Consider the following 13,157-nt stretch of genomic DNA (forward strand, 5'->3'; position numbering starts at 1 on the left):
ATAAGTAGAAGGTTGGGATTTATTTAAAGGGTTATGGGGCAAACAGTCTAGGAATTAAGGACCAAAACGGGCCAAAAACAAGCATTTTTTTAGTTTCCGGACAAAAACTTTTGTGGATCTCTCTGACATTGTACCACAAGGTTTCATTTACCAAAGGGAAGGCTGGATTCGAGTTTTGGGTTAATTTCCCCGAACATGTAGGAATAAGGGGCCAAAAAAGGGCCAAAAAGAAGCATTTTTCCAGTTTACAGACAATAACTTGTGTTTAAGTGTATGGATCTTTCTGGAAAGTACTACAAGATTCCGTACTACAAGGAAGAGGCTGGGATTGTGTTTTGGGGTTATTGTTCCAAGGGGGTTTCAAAAAGGTAAAGGGGGGGGTCGTTTTTTTCAATTTATTTAAGGGATTCATATTTGTTTTCAATTGCACGGTATTGCGAAAAGAATTGGCAAATCTTTGACCATATTTATTTTGTGTCAGAAACCTATATTATGTCAAAAATTTGATTTCAATCCAAATTCTGACAATATCAATTTTGATTATTGTAACCGAATTTGCCCCAACTGCTCAATGTTCGACATCTGCTGCCGTATCAGGCTGCGCTCAGCGAAGCATTTTGTTTGAGCAAGGTGGAAAACACTGAAAAAGACCTCGTTATGAAGGCTGTGTCAGTGTAAAAGTGTAATTTTGACATCAAAAATATATGAAGTATTTTCTAAAGTTTGCTTCAGACATTATCTCTTAACCATAAAAAAGCTTAACATCAACAAGCTCTGTCCAAATTTCATAAAATCTCAGTTTTGACAAAGTTATTGGTGTAAAAAAATGAACTAAATGTTGACACCGCTGCCACCAGCGAAAGAATATAGGATCGCTATGTCTCACTTTTCATGCGGAAACCCGGTTGAAATAGATCAAAACAATCGAAGCTCTTTGTTAGTCAAGGCGATAAATGCTTACTGTAATGTTTAGTGACCAAAATTTAAAAAATTAATAGAAAAAAATAAAATGACAATTTTCATCTCATTTACGAAGTGTTTTATTATAAAAACACCATTTGCATAAATTTTCAATTTATCTAGTACATAGTTAAGCAGAAGAGTTAGATATCAAGTCCACGACTTGGGTATCTTTCAAGTTGGATGTAGAAAATGCATAACCTCCGATTTAAAAAAAACCACATCAATCTATTAGTTCAGTAATTTTCGTGTATTTTTTTAAGGTATTACACCTTGTTAATTTATTACTCTTTTCTTTTTAAAGTATTCTTTGAAACTCTATGGATATACATAGTGTTATTCTATAAAGGTTTGTTATAAATTAACAACTGCAAATTTTTACATTTTTCAACAGAATGGTACAAGAAATCCCGATTGTTTTAGTCTAAACATTCTCTTATTACACCTTGGTAGGCTTTGTTTTATATTTATCTTTATGAAAAGAAAGGAAATATTGAAACACTTATAATACACTAAATATGAAGAAAAAATCTAATTTGTTTTAATTAGATATTTGAAAATGCATTTTTCTCAGAATTACCTCTCTTCCTACCATAGATAATCAATATTTATGGCATTGTTTATTGTTATTGCATTGCCTTCATTGTTAGGTATAATAATGTTTAGAAAAAAGAAAACAATATATTCACAACATTGTCTACAGATTGAATATTAATTTCATTGATTTCAGAGAAAGACAAATTTGAATATTATTCAAGGAGAATTTTAGAAAGTACCAAAACAAGAGCCAACCAATCGTACATGCTTAAATGCGTTATTAACTATGTCTCTTAATATAAACAGATAGATATATATTTTCATGTTTAATGTACCGATAATTGGTAAGTCTGAAAAAAGTTATTTTAAGTTTTTTTTAAATCATTTTTACTGGATTATCTCCCTTTGTACCATGTAAATTCAATATATATGGCACCATACATTATAATTGAACTATGGTCATTGTTACTTTGAATTAACTTGTCAATTATTAAACTGCTTTTGAAAAAGAAAGTTACACTTACATTTCCAAAATTATCCACAAAATTCTAGTTTAAATTCATTGATTTATAGAGAGAAAATGTAAATTAAGGCACTTCTCTAGAGGAATTCAACAATGTACTTGAAAGAGACCCAAGCATGTTTATAAGCTGAAATGCATAACTAAGTATTCCTATAATAAAAGAAATATTTTTTACTTGATAGTCTCCCTTGTAATAATCTACAAACTGTTTCTTGAAAAATGTATGTACTGATGAGTTTCTAAAGCTTTAACACTTGATTATTCAATAAATCATCATTTTCTATCTCGTCATTTTCCGAAATTATAAGTTTTAGGGTGTTGAAATTGATCAATTTCATAGAAAAATACTGGCTCAAACATGGGAAAAGTGGTTCCCAGTACATTACAGCATCTCCAAGCTGAAAGACATTGGAACCAGATGAAATATTTTTTTTATGGACTTCTTTCATAATGTTGTTTAAGCACACAGAGTTTCAATCGAATCTGATGGACCCCCCTTTTAGTACGGTGACCAGACCCAATATTTTTAAAATTTAATCGTCAAACATACTATATGGCTATATCATATATCATTGGATTCGGAAAAATGAGTACTTTTGGAATATCGATGTCGTCAAAAAGAAATGTGGTAACAGTTTTGCATAAATTAAGGTCAAAGATCAACATACTGTTTTCCTTTTTTCTTTCTGTATCTTAACAATTGAAAGATATCAGCAGCATTTTGTGTTAAATTTCAAATCAATTGAAAATGAATTATCTCGAAAATGTAAAAACAAAAAGGAACATATTACTTAGTAATCGGTCAATTCTGAAAATTGACGTTTTTCAACACTTGTTCTATTATACAAGATCAATACAAATTCCATTAAAGTTACAGTAGTTACCTTGCAGGGTGACATTCAACCTCAGCAATAAAAGATAAATGTTGTTTTCAAGTAAAGCCTTCTATCCTGAATGTTTATTTTGAAAAAGCTCATGCATGTAATTCATTAATTGCAACCAAAAACCACTAATTAGCTCGAAGAACATTAAAAAATCCAATCAAAATGATCAGAAAACAGATGTCATCCAGGAGTATCTTCTGATTCATCTGTCGAGGAATTTCTACATAATTCTTACCCTTGAAAGGAGCAAAGATCCCTCAATGTAAGGTTTTGTTGTGAAAAAACACTTTTCACATGAAGATTTTCCCTAACATGAACACAAAAGATCCTGCAATAATTCTGCTGACATATGCCCTTTAAAATAAACGGGGTGTAATGAAATAATTTTCGCCAACCGTATTCTAAAGGTGACGAAATAGGGGGTTTAGCAATGTTTTATGCGGTCAAAATTTCCGCTTCACAGAGAGGTAACCTGACTAAACATACTTTTTTACTTGTGGCAAGCTTGACGCGAATTTTATTAATATCGTGATGGAATGATTTAAAGAGATCATTCCTCAGATCATACATCTTCGAAACAAAATTCTTACGCGAACAAGGGCTTCATCTTCGTCAGTACTCCCAAAACTCTGTTACTACAATAGTCGTGTGTGTCCTTTCAAGTTTTTTGTAAAAACAATTCAAACGAGAAAACTAACGGCCTCATTTATATAAAAAAAATGAACGAAAAACAAATATGTAACACATAAACAAACGACAACCATTGAATTACAGGCACCTGACTTGGGACAGGCACATACATAAATAATGTGGCGGGGTTAAACATATTAGCGGGATCCCAACCCTTCCCCCTAATATAACCTGGGACAGTGGTATAATAGTAAAATATAAGAACGAACTATAAAAATCAGTTGAAAAAGGTTAAACTCATCAGATGGACAACAATACAATTGGACGTAGGCGGGTACTTGTACATCCAAACAACAAAAAGACACTAGGAACAGATCTGAGAGTACTCGCAGTTATCTGACAGCTAGTTCAAAGCCACCAACAACTAATAAATCATTCATGTAAGACTAAACTAGCAATCCGTACACATCCAACTGCGCCTACAACTCGCATGCATGTGTCATTTGTTTGCAGTAGTGAACACACAGAACAATCACACCCGTATCAGAGGTCCTTAGGATTATTCTGTCGCTCTTTCCCTTTTCTGTTAACTTCATGTCAAAGTATAAGGCATTAATTATCATACGAGTATTGGCCCTTGGTGAGTGCTAAGCAATTTACAACAGTCATTAACATTATTGTCTGAAATAACTTCGACAATTTCGGATTTACAAACGTTCCAGCTGAGTAAAGCTCACTATAAGGTGGAATCATAGGGGATTTGTCATAGTTTTAAAAAAGAAAAACTACCAAAGAAATTAGGGAGAGCCTGTTGGTTTTCTTTAACAGAAAGAAACTTCTTCCAGTCAGTATCCTTCTCCCTTCAATAATCTCATACACTTTGGTTGAAGGTGTACTCTTTGTGCGGCTTTCCTTTTCAACAGACAACTTTATTGAGCTTTTCATGTCGTAGCGGTAAAAATATGTCTGCTACTTTGTGCGCTAGCGAAAAGCATTGGGTCATATTTTTATAATAGTCACCTGCAAGGTCACCATTTTTTTGGCTTTTTGTTATATCAATACATTTAAGCAATGCCATACCACCTCTCAGACTGGTGTAAGTTGTGAGTGATGGGCCAAAGGAAGAGAGGGAAAGTGCACACGAGGCATCAGAATTGAATTGGTTCACCAATCAGGTTCAACAAACGACCCATACTCTACAACACATTGCTGGCAGATTCCATCATTTAGTCTTTCAACAGAACTTAAGAAGCAACGTTTACTCTTTACAGTAAAGGAGGTGACTGATTCAGTACTTATTCTCTGTCATACGATACAGTTTTCAAAATTAAAAGCCATGTGTTGCCTTTTTTAACTACTAGAACCTAATCGTAAAGGACTTCCTAGTTCAAACATTTTCCAAATTCAGACTTGATTCTTAGTTTTTGAAATGTATAAAAAGAAAAAACCCATATCAAATAAACATACGAAAATATGAAATCTTTTAAAAAGACATAAAAAAACACGATAACCAACACGAAATGGGACCATAAACTATCCAAAAAAAATCGAATTGATCAAATGTTAGCAATGAAAAATCGTTGTGATACAAAATATCATTTATAGATTAAAATAATAGTATCGGTCCGGTTCATTTTTTTTTTTACAAATAGAATTTCAAGTGGAAAACCTGTATCTTCAATTTGTAGTGTATATTATGTTTCAATGCACAAGTTGAAATAATGCTTATGAGATAAATGATTTTGAAAGTGTTGTTCAATAAAGGTTTGAAATATCATATAAATGTTGTTTATTTTACATTTTGCGTAAAAATAAATGATAAAAATGAATTGAAACGTACTCTATTAAATGCAAAATATTCGTAGTATTCAATTTTTACAAACTTTGTTTTAAATTGTTTAAATAATGTGTTTCAACAATGTATATAATAACAAAAAGCATATCCCGAATATTCTTTTAGAATGTAGGCCAAAAATCTTTTGAAAGTATTTTTTTTTTTTAAGGTAAGGGAACGAACTTCAAAGCCCATTTTACAAAAATTGCACCGTACGATTTGTTGACGACAAGTCAAAATGTGAAGTGTAACCTTTGAACTACCAATACTGTGATTTACAGCCGTATAGCCCGAATGACGATTAAACTCCTTAAATAAGTGACTTTTCCTTACTTGGTCACCGTACTATTTTGGACCGTTTCGCATGGTTTCATGGGAACATGGGTGTTAAAATATTTATTTCTCTAAATCTAAAGGTGATTAAATTTTTAATGATTTTTTTTTCTTTTACGACTTAAATATCTATTATCAATAGCATAGTTTGTTATTTCAATCTTTTAATTTTTGTTTGTAATCAGTCATTTTTTTTTTATCTTTGTGGCTGTTCTAACTTGTTGGTTCATTGGATAACTAATATATTTTATATTTTTCTAATAATAGGAAAATTGAGATTACAGAAGAAGATAAAATGACAGTGAGCATTTAACGTCAAAGGAAGCATAGTTGAGATACGTGGGTAGTTAATGCACATGGTGTTGTAACTTAGCATTATTACACAAAAAATGTTCTTAACATATCATCGGTTATGAGATAGACAATTTTGCGTTGACCAATCCCTTATAAAAGAATCTGAGTACTGTAGATTTAAAGAAAAAACTAAAGCCATCAGTTAAACAAATTGATGACTGCATATATATTACTATGTATAGGACATGAATGTATAACTATTACTCTAAACTGGTTGCGTGCAATCAAAACTGAATAGTTTAAATAATGTGCTAGTATAGCTGACTATGCGGTATTGGTTTTGCTTATTGCTGGAGGCCGTACGGTGACCTATAGTTGTTAATTTCTCATTGGCAATTATACCACATCTTTTTTTATATAAAAATAAAAAGGGTTCGAATGAAAAAAGTCAAACTGGTCTTCGATATTGCTTGAGGGTATACGATACAGGTTGAATCCCGTAATGAAATTTTGATGAAAAATATTCTATAGACTATTGTTACCTGATTTAATCAAATATGTAATAAAAAGATACCCTGATGTGCTACTGTTTGAGTAAATTAAGGTCAAAATTTCAGATATTTGCTCAAAATTCAGATTTGTTGATGAATTTTTCCCTTCGAATGAAATACATAACACAAGCTGTTTTGGGTTAAATTATTTGTAAATTCTGTTTTATATTAATGTCCTATAAATTTGTGCATTCTGTTTGATATAAATGTCCTATAAATTTGTGCATTTTATTTTTAAAAATAATTCATATTTATCAAATGTTAAAAAAAAACGTCATTTTTGTTGTATACTTAACAAATTTAAAAAAAATGCATTATTGACTTTTTCATGAAAATTGGTACTTCATACGTTATCATTCCAAATTTCATTTGAGAATAGAGGGGTCCATGAACTCGTTGTCAAGATAAATCAGTTTAAATGATAACAAACAGTCGAAAACTGCATCTTTTCCCGACATGTCACAGTTTGACGTCGCGAAAATAACAATTTCTATGTTGTCTATTACATACTAATATTTGTCTGTTTTTCTTTTTCTTTGTTAGACATGGTGTTGTCAGTTTATTTTGGATCTATTAGTTCGACTGTCCCTCTAGTATCTTTCGCATCTCTATTGAAGGTTATGATAATCCTATGGTTCTTACAATATCACATCCACTATAATGTATGGTTGTTATCTTATTTTGTCCTTTATTCTGTTTGGTTTATTCAACATATTTATTAAATATATATCACTCCAATATAACCTTTTACTTAAAAAGCAAATGAGCCATTATTGTTCATGTTGTTCTTTATAAAGATTATTTCTGACCTAAAGATCATTTTAAAAAATATATGTACATGTATGCTATGCAATTTCTATAATCAATAGAACATATCCTGTGACGTTTTCAACATTACATACAAATTTATAGTGTCAACTCTCAGCCAATATAATCCCCCAAGCAGAGCGATTGGGATTATATTGGTGTTTGGTGTTGATAATAATTTATAACACAATGTTGACTGCTGTACCCCCATTTTTGACAAATGGACCTATAATATGAATGACTGTTGGTGTTGTTCACACATTGTTATTATTTATGCGACTGCCATACAAGTTAGAAGTTTAGATACTAGGTATAAAACCATGTGTTATCCATATGTTTTTTTTTCTATTCATGGAATTTTGCAGGTTTTTTCCTCATTCGTTTGAAGCTTTTAGGCTTTTGATTTTTCCATTTTATAAGGAAATCTTCCAACATATGTGCAATCGAAATCGGTGTTTTTGTTAACTTATATTTTTTGCTATAGCATATATACACGTCAGTATCTAACTTAAGAAGATGAGTTTCACGTTGAATGACGTGATGTTACACAGGTTAGGGATTTGATAAAGCTTTCAAGGCTTGCTTCATTGTAATAATGTGACGGAATTCAGATAAGGGGTGTTATCAATACTGTGCATCCATCACTGATATCAATATTATCAAGGATAGGTGATTCTGCATGATTGCCATTGTCAGTATTGCCTATACAATTTACCTGTATTTACTACTAAGTTTAAAACAAATTAAGTTATTGCCACTTGATGTTTAACAAGTATCAATCATTCAATTGATTATGTGAAACAAAAACTCATTTAAAATGATGTAGATCAAAATCAATAGCTTTGTTGAGATAGAACCATACAGGCAATAATAATATGTCGAGATCACATATATCATGAAACCATACTGATGCGATACATGTAGCATTTTTAACGATACATCAAAATATTGCAATTAGGTTTGTTTCCTGAGTGATAATTAGTCGATAGTAAAGGGCTCATGTCAATATAAATTTGTATGCAAATCTATTTATGTGAGTAAGCGACATCAAAGTTGTTAACGTACTATGATAAGACAGGTGATGTCTACTTTTATATTTTCTTCATGTTGATTGGTTAGTTTTTTACTCATATACATGTACCTTAACAGTTAGTGTTGTCCGACTTTTTGTATCTTTTCAGAAAGTGTAAGTATGCTTGAAATGTTGTAAATTGCTTGCATTTTCTAAATGAATATATAGTATAATGCACAATGTAGACTGAAGGTCAAATATTGGAGCATTAACATACCCAAACAACAATATAACAATGTATATCATGAAACATTTAACTTCCTTTTAGTCATTCAAAGTATAACGCAGTTAAGGAGATAGACAAGGCAAGCTTTCTAAATGGGTTTTTAAAGAAATTGATTTATTAATTATTTATTTGCAAGGAACAATCTATACTAATAATGTTGTAGATCAGAATGTTTTAGCCGGTTTGTTTTCGAGCTTACAATTATCTGATATATTGTTTTTAATAATTAGTTGGTTTATATAATGTAATTGATAACTTCATATAGTGATTGCTATAATGTTTCTGGTTCCTTACTGTCTACGTTTTGTAAGCAGGCAGACATTGTTTTGTAAATTTATCTTGAATGTATGACAACTCGACCCATGACCAACTCGTACCGCTCAAAAACTGACTTATTATGATAACTTTGGATCCCTTTAGCAAACTTGAATAACTGAAAAACTCGAAGAAACGTGCCTAATAATTAGATTATTTCCTCCTCTCTAAGTAAACTTTATTCATGGAGTACCCATGTCAGAACTCATAGCACTGAATCAATTTTGTGAGTCATCTGTGAGTTCTAGAGTGTCTTTGCTTCATTATGTCCTCCGTTCTTTAAGCACCCGTACCACATAGAGACACAACTTGACTCGCATATTTCGTCTAAAAAAAGGAATCCTACAAACAGCACAACAATGACGCACCACCGAGAGATGTTTTTTCTCATCAGTGTTTTAGGTTGACTTATTCTTCTCTGAGTTTTTTCTCCTTTCTACATGCATCTAAGAAACACCGAGACAGAAGCTAGATATTATACATTCAAAATCCGATGGATCAAGAAGAATTGACAATCTGATAAAAACTATCAACATAACGCATCAGTGCATAAAATTTTGTGAAACACACACCCAAGCTGTGTATCACCATAAACCTTTCAATTAGTCTGCAAGCCACGTTTGCGCTGTTGCTTTCTAATGTGGATATATTTGAAAACACGATATCTTCTTGAAAGGAATTAATTCAATAAGGGTTTCTAAATGTACAAGTGGCAGAGTTGAAGTCATCTATTCGAAGTTTTCGGACGAAATCACGAGTTGGTTGACCATTATGACCTATCTGTCTAACAGATGACCACGACTGAATAACACTTTATCGTTCTTTTGTCCTGTTGTCCTCCGTTGCAAGATTATGATTCCATCGAAGAAGACTATTCACTGGCATTGTATTTGCATTAGCAACAGGACGGGTACCATGTATATGACAGCTCACCCTTCTGCAGTAACAAATTTTACTCTTTGTTGATTGTAAGTTTCGTGTAGTACTTGTCTTCGTTTGTCGTTGTTTTTCGTGCCTTTGTCAGATACCGTCCACAAAAACTACATAGATAACATAATCTTCACAAATATGAATCCCAGCTTTTTAAACCTTTCAAAGTCAATCACCCTCAACATTTAACTATATTAAAAAGTCAAAAAAACTTTTTTTTTTAAATTAAAATCTTATTTTAGAACCATTGTTGAAACTTATACTACACAGTAGCATATCGAAGAACCCGTTTTTGTTCAGTGGTACCACCTGAACTAGGTGTTCACTTTAAGTTATACTATAAATAGTGTAATAGTGCTGTTACACCACATTTTAATACTTTTAATATCTCATTATCTCTCACTTAGAAACTTCAGAATCAGATAAACGTTATGAGCAAGGAGCTTAAGGACCAGCATACACGAAGTGACGAGGTAACAATAAGAATACATTAAACTTGTAAAAAAAATGAAAAATTGTGATTTATTTTGTATAAAAGAAAAATTATGTATGGCTTCATGCCCAATCTTAATATCAATTGATAAGAATGTTTGTATAATTCATTGTTTGTCATTCCCTTTAGTTATGGTTTCTTAATTCCTAAGGTAATTAATTTAAGCGCATACATTATTTGTAGCATTGTATAATAATCATTTGAGTTCTTTGCCATCGCACCGGACGTTAATCAACCAACAATCAATCAATCAATCTCTGCAATTGAAAAAGAGAAACAACAGTTCATGAATTTCATACGTCTGAATTATTTTTATAAGGATACCTTCATCAATACATCGAATTCGAATATTTGATATGAAAATGAACTGAAACAGTTAAAGAGATAATATCCATTAAAAAACATATTATATGTATATATATATAGAGAGAGAGTATATAAGAATCTACCAACCAGTAAACTAAATAGTTTATATATATATCCTATATCTTCTAGCTAAGCTGAAAAAGAACATATTGGGGAACCCTTATTTTTAAGTTGTATCATCTAGGGTAGTTGTTAAAATTAATGAATACAATACATATTTAAGAATTGCCATAATAAGAAAAATATAATACTGTTTATGTCTCATACGTAGAAATTTCAAAATCAAATGGACATAATGAACAGAGAATTTAAAAACCAGCATAAAAGAAATGACAAGGTATGAGATTTAATTCAATATATATTCAAAAGTTTTTCTGTTAGTAAAGGAGAAATGGTAATTGATGACTTGATTAAGAATTTTATAATCACATGACTTTTTATCAGTTCTACTGCTTGCTTCTTCGTTTGTTTTATTCGGTTTTCAAACAATCATTCATTCTTTATTTAAAATTTAAAAATTTAAGTAAATCTTCGTAAGCTGGTATTGCTTAATCCTTGTACAGCCACCAAGCAATCACTGAAGCAGACGTGAAGATTTTCTTTCAGACAATACAGACACAATTTATTGGTTGATGTCGTTCCTTAATGAACCAGGGGTATGTCAAAGAACATCTCGTCCTTTTTCTTAAAAAAGTTCATTTGAAGGTACCAAGACCTTGTTGATAAATATTTCGTATCAACTTCACAAATAATACATGATGGTCTTGATGTATAGATTTTGCGTACTGATGCTGTTTATCATCTTAACAAATACAATCCCCTTCCCTTTCATGAATGTGAACTACCGAAGTAGAATTTTTACCGGATTTGTTATCACATAAGCAAACCGACGGGTGCCACATGTGGAGCAGGATCTGCCTACCATTCCGGAGCACCTGAGATCACCCCTAGTTTTTGGTGGGGTTCGTGTTGTTTATTCTTTAGTTTTCTATGTTGTGTCATATGTACTATCGTTTGTCTGTTTCATTTTTAGCCATGACGTTGTCAGTTTATTTTCGATTTATGAGTTTAACCGTCACTCTTCTTTAACAACGTGTTATATTGATCTTTCATTTGTCTTTAATGCATTTTAATTTTATGTATATTATTTTTTTAACTTCTCTGTAACCTTTGTACTTGCATGGTTTTATGAGAATACACTATCTATCCTTGTTTTATTATTAATATTACTTTTACTGTTGGATTGTTTTATGTGATATCCATTTAACGTGGCTTGGTACTTAAACATCCCGTCAATGCGTTTGTTTTATCTTTCATTTTTTGCTGGTGTGTTTTGTATAAGCGACTTTTTGTGTTTCTTTAGTTCTTATAACGTTACTCTGTACTTTAAAAGATCCCGTCAGTATGATATTGTTCTATTATATGTCATTCTGATGTATTCTATTATGAATTTGAAAATACGTTGAACTACAAACTTCAAAATTATTCAATCGCGTAGTGGAATGAACTAATTGTTGGTTCTTATTAATTCTATGTAACTTTTGCGCTATTTTGAATCTCTGTCTATTTCTGAAATTAATTCTTACATATTTTTGATTTTTTAACCCTGTATGCTAACATTGCCCATATGAAATTTTAAAATTGTTTGTATATACATTGAACGACAAATATATGTGACGTATACAATTTTCTGACGTCAGGCACGTGAATCAATGAATGTGTTTGTAGATAAATGTTTTTGTGTTCTGTTAAATCGATTAAATTAATGCGATATATTTTTTTGAGTACTATCTTGCTTTTTCAATAAGGGCCTAGAATCAGAAAAAAGACATAACTGGACATTTTAAGTATCGTGTTAAATATGAGACAGTCCAATTGATGAACGGATAACTGTGTGGCCGCACTCAGAACACCTTTAATACACAATATAGTGCTTTGAGTTTAACAAGGTATATATTTTCTCACCTAGAACATAAATTTAGACCACTCATCGTTAATGCAGTCAATTAGTAATGGCTATCATTTCAAGCACAAATAACATTACATATGTTCAAATGTGAAAAAATAACACCAAAAAATTAACACCAAATTTTTAAAAAAAGAAAGCGAAAAAGATATTTTACAGGTCGGTTTTTTTTTCTTGCATATGTTTTATATGTATCATGATGTATATTTCATTTAAAAGATGTTGAAAACAATCAAAGAAAATATGAAGATAAACCACGAAAATAAGAAAGAGATAACTTCCATGGTACGTACTTTTCTTGTTTAGAGCAAACACTCATACAAATAGTAACAAAACCTAACGGTGTGTTTGTTTATATAGCATGTGTAGCCCGACTATTGTTTCAATTTCCGTTCTAAAACATAGTACAGTTTTCATTTGCTGTGTTCTCATTTCT

The sequence above is a fragment of the Mytilus galloprovincialis genome, chromosome 5, assembly GCF_965363235.1.
Source record: "Mytilus galloprovincialis chromosome 5, xbMytGall1.hap1.1, whole genome shotgun sequence".
Lineage (NCBI taxonomy): Eukaryota > Metazoa > Mollusca > Bivalvia > Mytilida > Mytilidae > Mytilus > Mytilus galloprovincialis.